We start from the raw sequence: 13,588 nt of genomic DNA, 5'->3' as shown, positions 1-13,588 counted from the left end.
TCATCATTATTGATCATTCAAGAAATGCACATTCAAACAACATTGAGATGCCATCACACTCCTGAAAGAATGACAGTCTTCAAGAAATCAAGGGCTGGGGATTTAGCTCAGCGGGCATAAGTCCTCCTGGCTAGCCTGAGGTCAAGAGTTAGATCCCCAGTACTGGGGGAATGGGGAAGACATCAACCAGTAAACAAATGCAGTTGAGACCGTGGGGGGAAAAGGAACACTTCTGTGTTGCCAGTAAATGGGTAAACTGATACCTGGCCTATGGAAATCGGTTTGTACATTCTTTAGAAACTAAAACTAGTGGTTCTGTTTGACACAGCTAGTCTCCTTCTTGGTGTTTTCCTGAAAGAATCAAAAATGTCATGCCACAGCAGTGTATGCACACCTGTGTATACACTGTACAATTTGTAGTAGCCAAATTACAAATAGCCAAATCTTGGAAACAGTCCAGATGCCCATCAGTGAATGAATGGTTTTTATGTATGATGGAGTACTACTCTGTCATAAAGGACAAGCTTGAGACATTTTTAATTAAATGGATGCACCTAAGACCTTTAATCTTAAGTAAAATAAATAATACACACAAGTTGAAATAGCACTTTGTTTCTCATGTTAGAAACCCAAAGTGTAAATAAGAAGGAAAATAAGATACTGGAAAGTAGGAAAAAAAAATGTTCCTATAGGAAGAGGAACAAGGGGCTAGGAGGGAAGAGGAAATGAATATAAGGAGAATAGAAGAAAAAGTGGAAACAAAACCTTTGTAAATGGGGAGGGGAAGAAGGCTCAAAAGAGGAGAGGGGATTGAAAAGAAAAAAGATCAAGATATATTAGGTACAGGTACTTGAGTCCATATTCTTAGGTGAAGTAAATTGAACTCTCATGTGAATACCACATTGTTTCTCTACTGTGAGAAACTCAAAGTGTAAATAAGAATCACAGCGTATAACAGATATTGTAAAATAGGAGCAAAGTGTTCAAATGAGGACAGGAACAAGAGAGGAGGATGAAAGGAAAAAAGGGAAAAGTAAAAAAAAGAGAAAAGATGCATTAGGTACAGATTTCCTGAGATAGATAGATAATCTAAAGTGTACCAGTAAAATTGATTTTTAAAAATCAGACTTTTAGGTTGAGGTTTCATTTTATGGTTAGTTGGATCTTGCCTTGTCTTTGTTTAACTCTGGGGGAGGCAGAATATCTTGGTGAGGACCGCAGGTAGCACTGTGCTTTCCACCTTGTGGCAGTAGGTGGGAGGCAGAGGAAGTGGCTGGGTTCCCAGTATGGCTTTCAGGAGTGTAACCCCTACTGACCCAGCTTCCCTTCACTAAGGTCATCTTCAAAGGTTCCACCATCTCCTGATGGTATTACAGACTGGTGACCAGGCCTTAGAATAGGGGCCTTTGGGGACTTTTAAGAACTAAACCATGACAGTGAATTATCAGGTTTATTTGACTTTAAGAAATTAACTTGTCTTACTAAGTGACAGATCTGTTACGTATTCTAGACACACATCATTTATCAGAAAATTGTTCTCTTTAGATGTATATCCTTTGATGAGTGATAATTCTGCAAATATTTTCTTCCAATTGTTAGCTTTTGTTTCTATTTTTTAGATGATATCTTTGAAGAGCAGCAATATTATGTAAATTTAAATGAATTTAAATTAACCATTTTTCCCTTTTATGGGCTATACTTTTGTCATATCTGATATATTTTTGCTGTGTCCAAATGTGTGATGATGTTTTTCAAATGCTTTCTTCAATAGGTTTCACAGTTCTGTTTTATTTATTTTTTTGGTGGTGCTGGATATTGAACCAACTGAGGACCTTGTGCCTGTTAGGCAAGCACTGTACCATTGAGCAGCCTCCCCTACCCTACTGCAGCCTAAGTTTTAATTCTTACTTTAGATCCCTGACCCAGTCTTTTTCAAGTTAATAGTTGCACATGGTGCAAGGTACAGATTTAAGTTCTTTTTCTCTTCCCTATGTATAGCCAGTCTTCTGTACCATCTATTAGGAAGACCGTCCTTTCTCATTGATTTATCCTGACACCTTTTGTTTAATGTAAACTGACATAATTGTATGGCTCTGTTTTGTCCCATTGTTCATTGTATGCCAATATCCTATTCCTTTGATTCCTGGTAAGTTATAGTAGGTTTTGTAGTAGGTTTTGAAGTGGGCAATACAAGTCTTTCATCTTTTAATATATTTTTTAAAGTAACCTTGCTCAGAAATTTGCTGGCAGTCTCCACATCTGTGCATTTCTCTAGAGAGTTAAAAGGCAGACAAAGCTGTGAAGACATTCCAGGAAAAAAAATCAGTTCTATTTGTGGTAAAATGTGCCTGAATTCAGCCTCTCTTTTTCTGAGTTTTGTTAACTGTCCAAGCTAGCAGTATGTAGGATCACAATTATAAGGCCTGCTGTATACCAAGGGCTTTATATGAATATCTCACGTAATATTTTCTAGATGTTACAGAGGGCATTATTCTTTTTATTTCATAGTTGAATTGACATATGTACCTTGATGCTAATCAATAGCAGTACCAGTAGTCTTTCTATAGCGCCAAATTTAGTATGTGGTCTGATGCTGAACTCTGCTTTCTGTCAGCTGTTTTGTGCCTTCTAACACTGACCTCCTTTGGTGAAAGCAGCATATCTTTTCATCCATAAGTAGAAATGGTAGTAGTGATCATTCAGAAAGAAGATGTGTGCTATATCCCCTCTATCCTTGAAAGGTGCCTGACTCTGTCTCTGTCACTCTGCAAAGCCTAGGGCAGTCTTCTCTCCTTCACTTAAAACCCTTCCTAAAGGGATGCTGTATAAGCTGTCAAGGCTGATAGACTAAAAGGATCCTTATTTATTAGAATTTGCTGTTGATTAAATGACTACTATTTCAAGTAACATAAAATAGTTTGTAATTATGTTTACATTTTAGTAGTTCATCTTGTTTAAAACTTAAACTAAGGATCTTAAACATTGGAAATACCACTGTGTTTGGTATATTCTTCTTTTCCTTAAGGACTGACACTTTGCTTCATGTTATACTTGCATATTAATAAAGCTTATTGAATAATAGAACAAGCAACAATGATTTCATATCATTCCTAATACCACAAATTTTAGCTCATGATTATTGCTTACATGATGTTCTTGGACAAATTAGTTCATGATGTGGAATTGTAACTGGTTTACATTACGCCAGTATAATGAATATATTTACCCAGTAGTGCTAGAAAAAATTGATGATTCCTTTTATGGAACAGTTTATTGCACATTGCCACTTGAGCAGAATCCAGTTCCTTCACTTATTATGATAGCTTCTTATTTGCATATCAATTTCTCTTTGTTTTTTATGAATTATTTCTAATACTTTATCTCCATGTTATGTGTAACAATTTCACAACTGGCTGGTTCTGGTAAAAATTAAATGCAGTTTTATCTATTTTTCTCCTGTTTCAACCACTTAGATTTCAAAATCAGATGTTTCCAGAATGCTAGAAATAGTAAATTACCTAGTAAATTAATATTAACTTCTCCTATGGTTGTTTACTATACTAAAAAGTAAAGGGCTCTTAAAAGAATTAACACTATTTTAAGTTTGATAATGAATCTAAATTGCAAATTATTACTGATTGATGTTCTCTTAAGTAAAAAAAAGTTTGTTCCTCGAAGCTAAATCTTGTATTTATTATTTTTTTATAAAGTCATATTTTCAATACTTCTACTAGTAGCAACCACTTATTCTTATGTGTATAAAACAAATGAATATAATACAAAGTATAGATAAAATGCTATAAGCATATATTTCTTCATATTTTTCATTATCCATCTTGGAAACAAACATTTGGTATGGTGGAAGGATCAGAGAAAGAGTTGCAAGCTTGATCACAATTCAGCTTTGTTTTGAGGTATAGACCTGGAGGAAACTGATGTGTAGTGATTTTTATTACTGAAAATTTCATTTTGTGCATTTTCAAGGCATCCTTTCTCTATAAAATTATCAATTGTCATACACAGTATGTTTATACCTATAACACATTTTTGATAGTCATTTTGTACTTTTAAAAATAGTGTAAATTTTTATTATAGTAATTTCAGGCTTTTCAGTTCCATGTAAGTAAAATCATGGCAAATTAAAATTCTTACGTGAATTTTATTTGTCTGTTTTTTTCAGCAAACATCTACTGTCTGTTACTTTGTCTTGGGTCCTGTGCAGACCCTAGCACTACAGCGTGGAAATGAGTACTGTATCTCTGTCTTAGGGAAAGCTAGTATAAGTAGACAAGCAGTTGAAATGTAATCATGGAAACCAAATGTGTAGAAACCTCATAATTCATAGTAAAATGTTGCTCTGTAGTTTTTACACTATCTTATACAAGGGATACATCAAGTTTACATCTTGATTTACAATGCAGTTTGACAGAGCCCTGCTATTAATGAATATTTTTATGCTGTTGGCAGTTAACAAATTTGTATGTTGGTGTAAGATCACATCTTCTCTAAGGAATTCAACAGTATTCTGCATATTTTACTCACTTTTTTTATTTGTTTATATTACAGATTTCTCTTGAATTTGGCTACAAATTTATAGATCTTCTGTCCTGTGTACAAGTACAGGTAAGTTAAAGTTTGAATCCTTTCTATTGGAATATGTTGATTTTTTTTACAAGAAAATTTAAATATTCTTAAGTTATACTTTTTATAGTTGTAAAAAACAATAGATAAAATGAATGAATTAAAATCAAATTGTATATTTGCTATGGTTTTGTTTTATTATGAAAGTACTTCCTAAATATGTTGCAAATAACATCTAAAGGTAAAATGACTATATCTGTTTATTGGTATTTAATGTATATATTTGGGAAGAGTTTACACCATTGGATAAGTTAATTATAATTTGTTAAATTTTTATTTCCTGCCCTGGCAAAATATGTACATTTATTTTAATATGTAAAATAACCAAGTATAGTATTTTTCATTTGTTACCAAATTAGCATAATAGAGTAAAAAAGAAAAGTTGCTATAGATTTTGGCAGTAAATCTCAGACATACAGAGGTAGGTTTTTAAAAATGTAATGAATCATCCCTTCTTGTCCAACCAGTCTGAATAGATTCTCAGGTACTCCTTATGAAACAATCCAGATCTGTTTTTATCATAATATTTGTTAGCACTGTATATCCTGACTTATTTCTTCATTTATAGTTTCCCCTCCTCCAATATAAACCTCACTACACTGGGATTATTTGTCTTGTTCAGAATAGTGTTCCTGATTCTTAGGGTAGTCCCTGCTTTGTAGTAAAGACTGAGTGAATGTCTGTTAAAGTAATTATTAGATAATATCAAGAATGTTTCTATTCAGTCTTTGAAATCTGTAAATCCTTATACTTCTAGATGTGAAACTAATTTATACCATGTACTTAATGCTTTTAAATGTCACGAAAAATTAACCGTTGGATATTTTATATATTCAGATATGCTTAATTATAGTAAGATTCAAAGGATAACTCTTGCAATTCTGCACTTATCACTGGCTTGGAAAGGTTCTTAGGATCCAGGAAAGAAAAAGGTAAAAGTGTGGCAACTGCTTACTTCTGGATCATCTAATGTAATGGATATGTTTTTGTGATAGTTGTGCAGAAAGTAGAGAGGATTTGCTGTATGTCCAGCTAACTATAATTTACATAATTTAGTTTTCTGTTTCTGAATTGGGGAACTTTGGAGGTTCATTTTCCTGCCTTACAAATTTACTTTTGAGGCATAACTTTATAAGCTGGCTGTCCATTTTCCTGTGTGCATGACAGTTTTCTTTAAGTGTTCAGGATATTAGTTACTGTAAGTTTTTGTCTGTTTTGTTTTTTAAGCTGTCTTACTTTCAGGCATTCTGCTCTTCTGGTATCATGATTTTTCATTTATAAAAAGAACTAAATACAATAACCTTTTTTATTTCGTATCTCTTACAAGTGAAATTTGAAGAGATTCTGTTGATGATAGTAATACGAACAACTATTATTTATTATTCTCTTATTGTGTGCCAGGCATTATATAAGTGCTTTTCAGTTATGTCTAGAATAGCAGATAAGGAAATTGAAGCTCTGAAAGGTTAAGTGACTTTTCCAAGGTCATATTAAATAAGTGGCAGTTTGTCACTCCAAAGACCTTTATCTTAACCACTGAGCTCCATTTTTTTCCTAAATAGCCCCAGTGACAAGCATAATTGTGTTAGTGTAATATATAAAAACCATATCCACATTTTAAGACTTTAAAATTAATTTTAAAATCAAACATTATTATATTCTATTAGCAGGTCTTAACTTTTAACCCTTAACCTTTATTTCAAACTGTGAGACACGATGACATACTTGAAATTTGATGGTTACTTCAATGATATAAAATTCTGTTCTTGGACCCTCGTCTGAGACTTACTTTTAGGGGACATGAGGGAATATTCACTTGCATTCTCTTTTTCCATTATAAACATCAAAGTCAACGTTCTTTTCCCTTTTACATTGTTAGAAATTTTAGATTAGAGGTGCATCTGTGATATACTGTATAAATCACTTTTCTTGCAAAGAACAGGTTGTTTGAAATATAATTGTTATAGAATTACTTAGCACTGTGATATACGTAATAATAATATATCTCTGGAGAAATTTTTTTAATTTAAAGAGTGAAGGGCTTTAAACTGGAGGTTTGACAATTCAAATACAAATTAAGCTTTTGTTTAGTTTGTTTCCAAGGCTAAGAAGGACATATTATATAAAAATATTGTGGGTTTTAAATGTATAATATTATGGACAAAATGTTCTTGAAGACAATTTTGTTGAATACACCTTACATCTTTTATTCAAAACATGATGAATTTTATTTTCTCAAACTTTCCAAAGGGTTGTATCTATGAGTGTAAATGCAAATTCCAGATTTGAATATAAGGAAAAGGGAATTCTATAGTATGATTTAAAAAGGCAAAATTCATTTAACAGATAAAGCTATGTTTTTCAGTCTATAGTTAAATCAACATTTCCATTCCATTTTAAACATTTTTAAAATGGAGTCAGCCAGTAAAATTTGTTTGGCATTGATAATCAAAACAGGAGCAAGAGTTAGGTAAATTTGCTGGATACTGTAGTCTTGAAATGTAATTTTTCCTTCACTATGGAAAGTGAATATATATAGACTTTGGGTTTATTTATATGTTTATTTTCTTTATGCTTGGAGATTTAGGATGGAAAGATAGGGTAAGAGTGGGCAGCTGAAAAATTATTCATGCATCTAGTACAGCCCAATTCTTCAATACTAACATATGGAGAGAAATTTTCCTCTATAGAACAAAGCGTAGTATATTTTATGAGGTAGTAATATACTCTATTACATACTAAAGCCTCAATACTGAAAACACATTTCAAATGAATACCTGTTGGATTTTGAATCCCCTCTCTGGTCATAGATATAAGATGTCAGATATTTGATTTTAAATGAGAGATGGAAAGATTCTGGTGAAGATCAGTGTTTGTCGTAAGCTATAGATACAGGACTTTGAACACTGTGTACTGAAAATTAGTATTAATTTAAACTAAAATTTAGAATATTTAAATATGTAATTTTTTATTTAGGCAAAATCTGCCTGTGTTTGGTTATGTCACTGCTTTTATGGTATTTCTTTCAAATGTTGGCGTGGCAGGCTTTATGATCTATAGACTGTGACAGTTGACAAAAAGCCTTTTGTCATTTAACCAACCTTTCAGTGTAGAGTTGGAACCTTCATTTCAGAGGCTAAACTCCATACTTAATGTGTAGAATGGGTTGCTGAAGTCAGGACAAGATAGATTCACTGTTAAGTTGAAATTTCCTTCTGATGGATGTAACACAAAGCCTTCATTTGGAAACTGACAGGCTAATTTGAAAGCATTTCTACGATTTTCCTCTTTTTGTTTCTGCACACATTAATATGAACAGATGTGCTTAGTTTTCCCAATCAGATGCATTCACACTATAATCTTCCTTTCTGTCTTTTCATTCTTGTTCCTTTAGGTTATCCCTTAATCAGCCATCTCTTCTCCTTCCAGTCCTCCTTCCTTTCAGAGATACACAGGATTTGTTTTGTGCCAGCCTAAGTGCTGCAAGAAATATAAGGATCACCAGAAATTATTAGTCATGAAAAGGAGGATCAGCACAAATTTAACACCATTATTTCCTTTTTGATACTTTTATATTGAGGTTTGGTTTGTCTGATTGTGTAGGATGGAGTGCTGGGGACTGAGTGCTAAGCGTGTATTCTACCCCAGAATTACCCCCAGTGCCCATGTTTTTCTTAACTATGCCTTACTTTCTGATTTATAGATCCTATTCAAAGTTCTGTTAATCTAGCCAAAGGAGTAGAGTATAAGGCAGTAGTAACAACAAAATTTTGTGTGTTGTGTGTTATTATATAGAATTAGCAATGCTTTCAGTGTGTGCTTTGGGGCAGGGGATATAACTCAATAGCACAGCACTTGCCTAGCAAGCGTGAGGTCATGAATTTGATCCCCAGTACCAAAAAACACAAACAAGCAGAGTGTGATTTTGGGAAGACACAGACCTCTTAAGGTAGGTGTGTTATGTGTAATGAGGTTGAGCTGGAGTCTAGGCTGGCTTCATTTAAAATGGTGGCTTTGTTAATTCCATATGTACAGATAAGCAAAATGATAGTAATAGGCATATTGCATCACTGAAATATATCAGAAATACAAGAGACTCCTGAATTTTCTAGTTAATTTAAATTTTAGAATATAAAAACTTACAGATAGTCATTTTAAAAAATGCATAAGACTTGTCAGAGTATAAGAAAATTGAGTTTAACTTCAGAGCTACTTTAAAAAGTGGGAACAACTTTTATTTTACCTGATATTTTGTAAGTTTGACTTGAATTGGCAGAGCTGATATACTCTGAAAAATAATTAAAAATGAAAGTGTTACCTCTATATCTTGTATAGATCTTTTGAGTTACCATATCTTAGAGATAGTAGCGCTCATATCCTTATCTTCTGAGGTAATTAGAATGGGCTATGAGTCCTCAGTTGTGCTTTTCTGTATTAAAGCATATCTGTATATGCTTTTCTGTACTGTAAAGGGTATAATCGCCTTCATTTCTTGTCATTGGTCCTGAGACTTCAGTTTACACTTACATATTCATTTATCTGGATGGTAGAGTTAATAGGTTTGGGAGGAGGTCTGTGATAAGCAGAATTTCATATAAGTGTTACCACAGTAACTTTCAAAAACTTAGCATTTGATTTGGGTCAGTTAGGATTTTTTGTTTGCTCTTCACTTTCCCTGTTATTTTCGAGGCTGATGCAAAATTTGACTCAGCTGTCCTTGCCAGAATCCCTATAAGATAAAATATCAAATGAAATCAGGCTACTCCCATTAAGCACCTCCTAATCTATTTTTTTTTTTTTTTGCTCACATCCATACGTGTTATTCTTAGCTATTTACAAAGTCTGTTGGGGACAAAGTAAGCATGTGTTTATAAAATTATCCATATTCATAAAATTAAATAGCTTTTTGGTTTTTGTTTTGATTATTTGGCATAGGACATAGAAATTTCTACCATGACTTCTGTAACTAACTTGATTATTGATATAACTGGAGAATATCAGAAAAATACATATAGTAAGCTTTGCAGATTGTCATTTTAACTTAATTCCATGCAGTAAGTTGTCTCAGCATTGTTTACTATATCATGTATGATTCATGGGTATCTGCAATCAGTGGAAATGTATTTTTTTTTTTTTTTTTTTGCTTTATCTCTGCTTTCCCATTTCAAAAAAATCAAAGGGGAGAGAGAAAGCAGTATATAGCACTTAATACCTGGGCAGATAAGAGGTGGGTCAAGCATAGAGTTTAAGTGTTTGTAGTACAATTTTAAAGGAACTCTGCCTCCATGCAAGGTTGTTTTGTTGTGCCAGTCCTCAGAATCGTTTGTCTAGGTTATACTTTAAAAAAAATATGGTTGGGGATTTAACTTAGCGGCATAAGTGCCTGCCGGGCAAGCACTAGGTGGTGAGTTCCATCCCTGGCACCCGCCCCCCCAATATCTCAAAAGAAAAAGTAGAATTGATTTCTTTGAGGACTTCCTTTTCTTTAAACTAGTAGTTTTGGTCTTCTTGGTGTCATTTATATACATTTCTTTTTTTTATTTTAAAGAGGTAAAAAGGAATAACAGAAAAATCAAGAAGCAAACAAATCAAAACAACAACAAAAACAAAATGACAACAGCAACAAAGAACAATAATAACTATATAGATTTTCAAAACAAGATGATAGGAATTTAACAGTGGTTGTTATATTGCATATTGTTATCTTTGAAATAGTTGCTCAGTTACCAGATTCAAAATAAAACAAAAGTGTCACTTATATATTTCATAACAAGTTACACTTAAAATTTTGTAGTCTGAAGGTCTAGAAGTCTGTTACTTATCAGTCTCATGAAATCGTAGCAGTTTTATGTGAAGAGGACTGGTAAAGCAGGGGTGATAGGCCAGGGCAGATTTCAGAGGAAAGATGAATGAGGAATCCTATAAAGACTACTGGCTCAATGCACGGGTACCGAGACTTGCAAGCCTTTATGTAGTTAAAAAAAAATACCTTTTTTTTTTTTTTTTTTTGTATGATCATGTGAAGTTTATTGCAGGAACACTAATATAGAAAAGTAATTAAATTCATTGTATTTACCAGGCAAAAAATGGAGAAATATCCTATCTTAATTTTAATGAGTGAACAGATACTTACCAAAGTTCAGTGTCTTCATTAAATTTCAAAAATCTTACCAAAGTAGGAGAAAAGTATTGCGGTTTTTTGTTGTTTGTCTTTTTGAGACAAGGTCTCCCTAATGCAGTTCAGACTGGCCTTGAGCCCACTTTGTAGCCCAGGCTGGTCCTGCAGTGGTCCTCCTGCCTAAGCCTCCCTAGTGCTGGAATTACAGGAATGCGCCACCACGCCCTGTTGAGAAACATCTTTTACTTGATAGAAGTGTATAATACAGCACATCATGTGTAACATTTGTTAATGTGTAATGCTGAAATTTGGCTTGTGGATTGAACTCAAGGCCTTTGCACTGAGCTGCCCCTCTCTCTCTCTCTTTCTCTCATATTTTAAAATGGAAAGAATAAAAGTGATAATACAGAAATTCAGAACAATAGATTAACAGTGGTTAATGTATTACATATTGGTGTCTTCAAAATAGTTGCTCAGATTACAAAATAATGAAAAAGTGATCAAACAGTGAAAGTATAGGCTATTGTTTTTGATGAGCTAATGGAGATTAGTGGTATAATTATCGTGTGTGTGTGTGTGTGTGTGTGTGTGTGTGTGTGTGTGTGATATATATATATATATATATATATATATATATATTTTCCCTTCTTTCTTTTCTCCTTTCCCTCATCCCAGTTGTTCTTCCTTTTTGAACAGTTTTTTTCCCTTTCACTTTCACAATATATGTTCTATGTTTTGGATCTTATTTTTTAAAAATATCTTTAAAAGAAACAACTGCATCATGATTATTGAATTGTTGTCTTAAAAATAGAGAGGATAGTGGCAAAAGAAAACAGTTTCTCTTTGTTTCCTTCATTTCTCTTTGCCATTAAAAAAAAGCTGTTTAGATTAGTTCTTTCAAATAGGAGTTTCATTATAGTCTAGAAAATAACTTCGGTTTTCAGGAATGTGAGATTAAGTGTGAAAACAGAAAGTAAACATAGGTATGTATGTATCATTGTAATATGATTTTAACTCTTTTGGGAAGATGTCTAGAAGGGAAATAGCTGGATCAGACAATAGAATTTCTAGTTTTAGCTTATGGAGGAATCTCCATACTAATTGCCATAGTGATTGTGCTAGTTTACATTTCCACCAATAATATAGAAGCGTTCTTTTTTTCCTTACAGCACTGGGAGCATTTTTATTTGACTTCTTTTTTTTTTTTTTTTTTACCGGTACCGGGGATCGAACTCACGACTGCCTGCTTACAAGGCAGGCACTTAATGCCGCTGAGCTAAATCCCCAGCCCCTTGACTTCTTGATGAAAGTCATTCTTTTCTGGAGTAAGATGGAATCTTAGTATTGTTTTAATTTTCATTTCTTTAATTTCCAATGATGTTGAACATTTTTTCATGTATTTATTGTCCATATGTACTACTATTCTGAGAATTGTCTGTTCACTTGCCCATTTTTCAATCAGATGTTTTATTTTGAGAGTGGATATTTTTAGTTCTTTTTAAAATTTATTTTATGGAAAAAAAGTAAAACAAATGCATAAAAAAGTAATGAGAATAATAATAATACAGTGCATATTATCTTTATTCAGAGTACTATATCAGTCATTAAAATTTCTCTAATTGATAATAGCACAAACCTTCCTTTTCAATGAACTAAGAAACACTACTAGTATAACTGTCTTGCATTTTTTCCCTTTTCCCTTCCCATCCTAGTTTAGTTCTTACATATAGTTTACATATTAGTCCTCTGTCTCAGCTATAGCTGGCAGAATTTCTTCTATCTGTTCTTGGCCTTTACATGATTTATAGCAATTTAAATAAATTCTAGATAAAATTGTGTCAGAATGTGAAATGCATTCAATTGTGTCTAAATTGTCTTTGAAGTTGAAACTACTCTATTTTGAAAACATTTGCAGTTTACATGTTGAAGGGTTGAATTCAGGGGCAGAACCTTGTGTCTTCAGATCATTTGCTTTCATTTAGTTGGATCTTGTAACAATTGCAAAGACATTTTGTGCTTTCTACTCTTACCAGTTAAGTGGCAAAATAATTCTTTTTAAAAGGAAAGTTTTGCTTAACTGATCCTATCAGATAGTACAAAATAAAGTTTGACAGACGAATGTGCTAAAAGGTTTAATTCAGGAACCCAAAGGAAATAAAGTAGAGGCTTAATACTTCTTTTTTCCTTTTTACACAGAGCGACATTACTAATGATTTATTTCTTCTTTATTTGCAGAGCATTGTTGATATTACAGCTACCCATAAATGAACATAACATTAATCCTTCAATGTTTCACTAAGTTTATAAACTTTTAAAATAATATTACCAAAAATTAATAATCATGGCAGGATCTCAAACAGGTAGAAAATAAGACACAAAAAAAGTACATGTAACGTATATGCAATTAAATGTTAGACCAGTCAACAGTATAGTTTCAGTACAGAATCACAAACACAGACAGCAAGTAATACCAATACTGTTACTGGAATTAATGGAACAGTGTTGTTTTTCTATTTCAGTTATAGTGCAAATGGAATAGGAAATTGTTGGCCCCGAAAGATCTTTTGTGATAGCTTGTTTGCATGTTGTGTGTATTGTGAACCTAGTAGTGTTCACTCTGGTACTATATTTAGAAGAAACCTATGACATAGCTGCTGTTATGATTCCATTTTAAAGATGAAAAAATGAAGAAGCTGAAGGAATGGAAAGTTTAAATTACCTGTCCAATGATGTTTATTTTATTTAATTAGCTAGCTGGAAACTGAATGGGGATTGAAACCTAGTTTAGTATTTGCCCTGTGAAAACTTAAGTTTTCTTGAAAAAGCAAG

At 32.9% G+C, this 13,588-nt stretch overlaps 1 protein-coding gene across 7 annotated transcripts in view; it reads left to right on the top strand.

The window, feature by feature from the left end:
* Ncoa2 (nuclear receptor coactivator 2) overlaps window positions 1–13,588 on the top strand; it is a 278,129-nt gene that overhangs the window by 106,047 nt on the left and 158,494 nt on the right. For all 7 annotated transcript variants that reach the window (XM_063257438.1, XM_063257437.1, XM_023561717.2 and 4 more), the window contains one exon: window positions 4,567–4,623. The gene's annotated coding sequence lies outside the window, so the exon portion shown is untranslated. The remainder of the gene's footprint in view (window positions 1–4,566; window positions 4,624–13,588) is intronic.

Source organism: Cavia porcellus, unplaced genomic scaffold (assembly GCF_034190915.1).
Source record: "Cavia porcellus strain 051 isolate PalLab524CR breed Dunkin Hartley unplaced genomic scaffold, mCavPor4.1 scaffold_10, whole genome shotgun sequence".
Lineage (NCBI taxonomy): Eukaryota > Metazoa > Chordata > Mammalia > Rodentia > Caviidae > Cavia > Cavia porcellus.
Note: the sequence above shows the minus strand (reverse complement) of the source record. Positions and strands in the feature narration are given on the sequence as shown.